Below are 7633 nucleotides of genomic sequence, written 5' to 3' on the forward strand. Positions count from 1 at the left end.
CCACTAACCGCAAGGGAGGATTAGAGCTCGTTTCCTGTTTTGTTGTGAGATATTCTGCATATGCTGAAGAAGGGTGTGCTTTAGCATCTCATGCTGCCATGAGCACGTTTGTGGTGATACTCTCCAGTGAAGTAACCTCAGCATGATGTAGGGACAGTCATACCAATCTCATGACACCCTCTCTGGGTTTGAGGTAACACTGGTTTGGGCAGAGAGGAAGGTCCAACCCTGAACATCCCAGTCCCACCTCTCAGCCCCCACAGTATATATATCTGGTGAGAGATCTGCTCCCCCTCCGACTACGACCTCCCCAGTGATTAGAGAAACACAACCTCCAGCAATCTTATCTCCTTCTGTCTCCAAAGGTAGGACCATGGTTGTCTTTACTTTTTGTAGGATAGAGACAGATAATCAAGTTGATTTCCTGAATCTGTTTTTATTTGTGGATTTCCCTCCCTCCGTCAGGCACAGTGACCAATCAGGGCAAAGAGATGGAATCCCTGTCCCTCGTCCTGCTTCTCCTCTCCCCAGCGTTCGCTATGCCAGTAAGCTAACTAGCTCCGGTTTACCTTTTTTTTCTTTCATACCCTCACAAATAATGGATTTCATTGAAATGCCTTGATTGATTGATTATTATTCTCTCTCACACACACACACACACACACACACACATAAACACACACAGAACCCATGCAGATGCAGTTTAATTCCAGTAGTCTGAACTGAAATCGTCTCTTTTTTCCCCAACACTTCCTGCAAAGATGAGGCGGTTGGTGTCCTCCTCAGAGTCGTCCTCTGAGTCTGAGTCCCATGAGTCCTCCTCCTCCTCCTCCGTTGAGTCCTATGACTCAGCTTCCTCCTCCTCAGAAGAAGAAGAGGAGCGTTCCACCCCTGGTACACTGGCCCCACCCACTGTTGCCGTAACAACTATCACAGCGGCGGACGTGGACACGACTGCAATGGGACCAATCACGGAGGGGAGCACGCCCACTGCGGCCACTCCCAGCATGGTGACGGACGCGGTGACAGGCTGGGTTACTGTGGAGATTCCAACTCCTCCCCCCTTCACAGAGGTCAGAGGAGACGCCTAACAGACTGAGGTCCTGGGAACATCCTGTTGACTTAAAGGTCTCATGTTGTCCTGGTTCTATCCCAGGGGAGGTCTGTCTTTTCAGCATTTATATTTTATATATTTATATGTACACACCCAGGGGAAAAGTATTATATTTCAACTATACTTTTGAAAGAATGTACACTTTCTTTTTTTTTTTATATACTGAAAAATCCTTTAGACTTCAATTGATAGTATTGTAGAGGTGTATTTTGTAAACATTTGGAAACTACTCTTTACTATTATTCTAGCATGCCTGTAATATTTCAAAATTAATTATAATGCACTTTCTGATTGTATTTAGGACTTTTAAAGTGTGCTGTTATGTTATACAAATGTGTGTACAACAGTCAGTTCCGACCAAGTGGCATTCCATTTGCTGATATAGTGTTGATATAAGCACTGGGACTTAACTAAACATGTATCACTCCGCTTAACAGCTGTTTTAAAAACCGTTAATGTTGTTAACAGACTTTATTTATCTTAGATTGCTAGTATGTTTATGTGTTGCTTGGCAACAGTTCAGTCCCAGTCCAGTTGCGGATCTATTTGTGTTGGCGGAGCCAAATAAATCATTAAATAAACAAACAAATCATAATCTCTTGTTGCTTGTTACTGTTAACTAATAAATGGTGCCTTTAGAACTGTTGCATAAAAGCAATATCACATTTGAGGTCGTGCTGGTGTACTGAATATCAGCACGGCTGGGATTATCTTCGGCGCTCGGCCTACGGCCTCGTACCTACGACCGAATCACAGCCGTGCTGATATTCAGTACAACAGCACTCCCTCTCGTGTGATATCGCTTAAATATTGATAAAGTTCTATCACAATTTAAGCATCATAAAGGCATGTACTTTCAGTACAATATTATTATACTATAATTTAGAGTAGAAGTCAAAATGAAGTGTATTTTATCACTGCTTTCTATACTACAGTCAACAAAATATAATTATTTTAGGTACAATACTGTTATACTGAATAATACTTACAAAACATTATGCTGATAGAAATGGGGAACCAGATAATACTTACAAATCCTAAATAAATGTACCGGTAAAGAACACAGTACCATTGGGCTGGGTATCGCTGGGTACCGATACCGATACCGATTGAGTGCTACGTATAATTCAACACTATTTTTTTTATACTTCACTAGAAACAATTAAGTGAAGGGAAGGGATCAGTTCTATTTCATCCTTACTGACCGCCAGAGGCGGTGCATTAAGCACTGGATTTATCCGTCTCGCGCATGCTCAGTTCGAGTACCTATACCAACAAGGTCACATGTGACCCTCGTGACACCGGATTGGCTATATAGCCCGGTGTCGACAGAGGATCTGTTCCTTTCATCTTCTCGCAAAGACGCATGTAGTAGTACCGCTTGCGGATAGCGTATTCGCTTTTTGAAAAGGATCGCGCTCTAGACTGTGTGCAGCCTCGCGACCAAGGGTCGGAGCAACGGGTGAACTCGTCCTCCAGGGGCTGTTTGTCTGTACAGCGCTGAAAGGCTTCCTTTGAGTAGAAGCTTCCAAGTTTTTGTTTAGTAACACTTTTGTTGGAAGAATATATATATATAATCGTTCAGTCACTTACCGGTGAAGGCAGCACTCTCGCGTCCTCTCCCGGCAACACTGCTGGGATTATTTTCACTACTGGGATTATTTTCACTACTGGCTACATTGTACAGTTCGCTCCCCCCAGCGCTTGTAGCTGCTACTTGATAGCTCCCTGATAGAAACAGCTCGGCTGTGTTCTGGGTTACCAAATTTGTTTGGTAATTTTTTTTTTTTTCGGTCAGTCACTTACCGGTGAAGGCAGCGTACTCGCGCCCTCTCCCTGTAACACTGTTGCGTATTTCTTTCGGTCACTTACCGGTGAAGGCAGCGCTCTCGCGCCCTCTCCCTGTAACACTGTTGCGTATTTCTTTTCAGTCACTTACCGGTGAAGGCAGCGCTCTCGCGCCCTCTCCCTGTAACACTTGTGTGTTTCTTTTCAGTCACTTACCGGTGAAGGCAGCGCTCTCGCGTCCTCTCCCGAGAACACTGCTGTATATTTGAGTGTGTAATTATTTTCAGTCACTTGCTGGTGAAGACTGCGCTCTCGCGTCCTCTCCCGGTAACACTTTCTTGGCTTTTCTTGAATTAGTAGCTTACTGGTGAAGGCAGTGCTCCCTCTCCCAGTGTTCTGCTGATGGCTCATGTGTGCGGCGCCTGTGTGGCCCTCCTTGAGCCTGACGATGGCCATGATCGCTGCCCCTCTTGCCTCGGCTTCGAGCATTTGAGGGAGGGCCTTACAGAGAGGGCCTGTATGAACTGCGGCTCCATGCCCTTGGCACTCAGGCTGGCTAGGCTCGCAGTGGTGGAACAACCAACAGCCGTCGACCGTCCATCAATAGCGCCACTTCCTCCGGCTCAGCCCGTCCGTTCTTGGCGTCGGGGTAGAGCAGGCCCCCCCCCCCAGGAAAAGGGCTAGGGACGAGCTAGCATCCAAGGTGGATCACTTGTCGTCCGACATGGTGAGGATACAGGAACTCCTCCTGACCCTGCAACCTGGGGCAGGTGGCGCGGTGGCTGACATCCGGCCTGACCCTTCCTTGGGGGATGTGCCGGGGACGGACGATGTCCTGTCGCTGGCGGCATCAGCCAACCTCTTCAGTGAGGGTGTCACGGGGGAGGAAGCCTCAAACGCTTTTGGGGAGGCCTCCCGCTCCTCTGCTCAGAGCTCTGGGCACAGCACAGAGGGTAACCCCATCGGGGCCGTCATCCGTACGGCCCTGGCTCGCCTGGGGCTCGATGCTCCTCAGGCAGACTTGGCTCAGACTAGCGCCTTTTTCAGGCGCAGCCCTGCCACAGCCCCTTTCTCTGTCCCTCCTTCGGAGGAGTATTTAAAGGAGCTACACGTCTGCTGGAAGGATGCCAAGGCTCTCCCCCGTCCTTCTTCCAGTGCTCGGGCCTTGGCTGCCATGCGGGATCCAGCGCAGTATGGTTTGGGTCGCATGCCACCCGTTGAGCCCGCCATTGCCTCCCTCATTTTAACCCCCGATCAGGCCTTACGGCCGGATGCCAGGTGTCCTCGGCCCCAGTGCAGGGTCACAGACGACCTGCTCTCGAAGGCCTACGACGCAGCAGCACGTATGGGGCGGATTGGCAACTCCCTCTCCCACCTAATGCTGGCACTCTCGACCTCGCTGCAACAAGCTGCAGTTGAGCCGTCTACGCAGGACCTGAGCGACGCGTCCCTACAGGCCTTTGCCCTCATGTCCAGGGAATTGGGGCGTGTTATGTCCACCCTGGTCCAGACTCGCCGCCAGGTTTGGTTGGCTCAGTCGCCCCTGACGGAGGCGTGCAGGAAGGCCCTCAGAGCCGTGCCAGTGGTACCGGGGGAGCTGTTTGGATCAGCTGCCCTGGAGACGCTGGAGCGAGCTGCCCAAGCTAGGCAAACCAACCTGCAGCTGTCGGGTCTTCACAGGAGTGTGTCCGCTCCTGGCAGGCCTAGAGCCCCCCCGTCTGCCCCCCGGGGCCGCTACCAGCCACCACGCTCTTACCCAGCGAGGGATGAGGGCCTACGCAGGTCTCGGCGGCCCGCCCAGCAGCCCGCTGATAGCTTTCGCGCCCCCGCCCGCCCATCGCCCGGGCAGCCTCGGGCCGCGGAGCCTCACCGGTACCCCTCCAGAGCCGACAGAGGCCGGGGGGCCAGGCGCTAGGACCACGGGGCTGGTCGTCGGCTGTTTTTCCCAGCAGCAGATCAGTTACTGGGCTGCCTGTACTATAGACCCCTGGGTGGTTTCCACCTTAACCCGGGGGTACGAATTACAGTTCCGACGCCGGCCCCAGGCCTTCGGCCGGGTCAGGATGACAGTCGTCCGCGATCCGACGAAGGCCGCAGCTCTGGCCCAGGAGCTATCCGCCCTCCTGGCCAAGGGTGCGATCGAGCCAGTGGACCCTCAGTTACAACCCGGGGGGTTCTACTCGGCTTACTTTCTGGTAACCAAGAAAGACGGCGGATTCAGGCCCATTCTAGACCTAAGGGGCCTGAACACGTTTTTAAAAATTTTACCATTCCACATGCTCACCTCGGCGGATACCCTGAGGGTAGTTGCCAGGGGGGAGTGGTTCACGACCATAGACCTGAAGGACGCCTATTTTCATGTGCCGGTTGCGGCACACCACAGGCGGTTCCTGAGGTTTGCCTATCGGGGCAGGCATTACCAGTTCAGGGTACTTCCCTTCGGGCTTTCCCTCTCCCCGAGGGTTTTCACCAGGGTTGTGGCGGCAGCCCTCGCACCCCTGCAGACGCAGGGCATGAAGGTCCTGCCGTATCTGGACGACTGGCTGGCGACTGGCTGTGCGCCCTCCAGGTCCCAGGTGGCCCAGGACACGGCCCACCTGCTGTCGCACGTCGCCCGGCTGGGCTTGACGGTGAACCAATCAAAGAGTTGCCTGGACCCTTCCCAACGGGTTACCTATCTGGGGTTGGTCCTGGACTCGGTCGCCATGAAGGCCTACCTTTGACCTCGACGGGTGAACGACATCCTCCGCCTCCTTCCCCTCTTCAGAGCCGGCAGGAGGCTGCTTTTTATTCAGTTTCTTCAGCTTCTGGGCAAGCTGGCAGCTGCTTCAGCTGTGGTGCCTCTGGGCTTACTGTCCCTGCGCCCACTCCAAATGTGGCTGAACAGCCTGCACCTAGATGCCAAGTGGCACAGGCAGAGGAGGGTCAAGGTGACCCTGCAGTGTCTTGTCTCTCTGGCTCCATGGAGAAAGAGAGCGTATCTGGAGGCAGGCGTGCCCATGGGCGCAATCCCGGCACGCCGGGAGTTGGTGACAACCGACGCCTGCCTCTCGGGATGGGGCGCAGTGTGGCAGGGCAGGACTGCGCAGGCACGGTGGTCTGGCCGGGACGTGGCACAACACATTAATGTGCTGGAACTCCGGGCTGTGCAGCTGGCACTAGCCAGCTTTCTGCCCCATTTGTCAGGCCGGCATGTCCTGGTCCGGTCGGACAACATGGCCACGGTTTCCCAGGTGAACCACCAGGGGGGCACCAGGTCGGCACGGCTTCTCCGGGTATCCCAGAGCCTGTGGACTTGGGCTTCTCCCCGTCTGGCCAGCCTACGGGCAGTCTATTTGCCGGGGGCCCAGAATCGGGCGGCAGACTTCCTCTCCCGACGGAAGCCTCCACCGGGGGAATGGCGGCTTCACCCCGAGGTGGTGGAGTCAATGTGGGGCCTCTTCGGCAGGGCAGAGGTGGACCTCTTTGCCTCGGAGGAGTCGGCGCATTGCCCCCTCTGGTTCTCCTGGGCAGAAGCGTCCAGCCCTTTAGGGCAGGACGCGCTGGCGCACGATTGGCCGGACAGGCCTCTTTATGCGTACCCACCATTGCCTCTGGTTCTGCCGACACTCCAGAGGGTCCTTTTGCAGGGCCACCGGCTCCTTCTGGTGGCCCCCTTTTGGCCGGGGAGGCTCTGGTATCCACTGCTGCTCAAGCTCTGCTGCAGCTCGCCATGGCGCCTCCCCGACAGGAGGGATCTCCTGTCCCAGCTGGGGGGTCAGATCTGGCATCCCGACCCCTCTCGCCTACAGCTCTGGGCTTGGCCACTGCAGGGCCCGACCCACTGCTGAGGGAGTGCACTGCGGCTGTCAGGGGTACGGTCATGAGTGCCAGGGCACCGTCGACCAGGTTGCAGTACGGAAACAAGTGGAAGCTGTTCTCCAACTGGTGTGCGGCTAGGGCCGTGGATCCAGTGCACTGCGCTGTGACCACGGTGCTGGAATTTCTGCAGTCCCTCCTGGATAGTGGCCGGTCGCACTCTACCTTGAGGGTCTATGTCGCTGCCATCTCCTCCCTACATGATAGGGTTGACAGCGCCACGGTAGGGTGCCACAGATTAGTGTCCCTCTTTCTTAGAGGGGCTTTGAGGCTGCGTCCCCCTACAGCCATGCGGTCTCCAGCATGGGACCTGCCGCTGGTGCTGGAAGCCTTGTCATCGCCTCCCTTCGAGCCTTTGGGTCAAGGGGGGTTGAAGTGGCTGTCCATGAAGGCTGCCTTTTTACTCGCCATAACATCTGCCAAGCGGGTCGGGGAGTTGCATGCCCTATCAGTGAGTGATACATGCCTGAGGTGGAACTCTGATGGCTCGGGTGTCACTCTATGGCCGAATGTTGCGTTCCTGCCAAAGATGCTGCCACGCAATCACCATAACCAGCCCATCCAGTTAGCACGCTTTGACCCCCCTTCTGGGGATGGTGGGTCTGAGCTGCTGTGCCCGGTGCGGGCCCTTAGGGCTTATATTTCTGCTACCGCCGGTATTCGGCAGTCGGAGCAGCTTTTTGTTTGCCATGGTGGCCCTAACAGGGGTCGTGCTTTAACAAAGCAGAGGCTGTCCCACTGGATTGTGGAGACCATAACGCACGCCTACGGGGCCAGTGGCCGCCCCCCGCCATCCAGGGTGAGGTGTCACTCAACCAGGAGCGTCTCAACATCATGGGCTGCCCTGAGAGGGGTGCCCCTGGGGACCATCTG

General features: G+C 54.7%; 1 long non-coding RNA gene and 1 pseudogene across 1 annotated transcript; both read left to right on the plus strand.

The window, feature by feature from the left end:
* The first annotated feature begins 208 nt into the window (after positions 1-208).
* Positions 209-1030, plus strand: LOC132447540 (uncharacterized). The gene is made up of 3 exons (XR_009523102.1): positions 209-365; positions 466-545; positions 762-1030. It is a non-coding gene; the product is annotated as an uncharacterized LOC132447540 (long non-coding RNA).
* A 2596-nt stretch (positions 1031-3626) lies between these two features.
* Positions 3627-7280, plus strand: LOC132448000 (uncharacterized; annotated as a pseudogene).
* Positions 7281-7633: the final 353 nt, after the last annotated feature.

The sequence above is a fragment of the Gadus macrocephalus genome, chromosome 19, assembly GCF_031168955.1.
Source record: "Gadus macrocephalus chromosome 19, ASM3116895v1".
NCBI classification, from domain to species: Eukaryota; Metazoa; Chordata; class Actinopteri; order Gadiformes; family Gadidae; genus Gadus; species Gadus macrocephalus.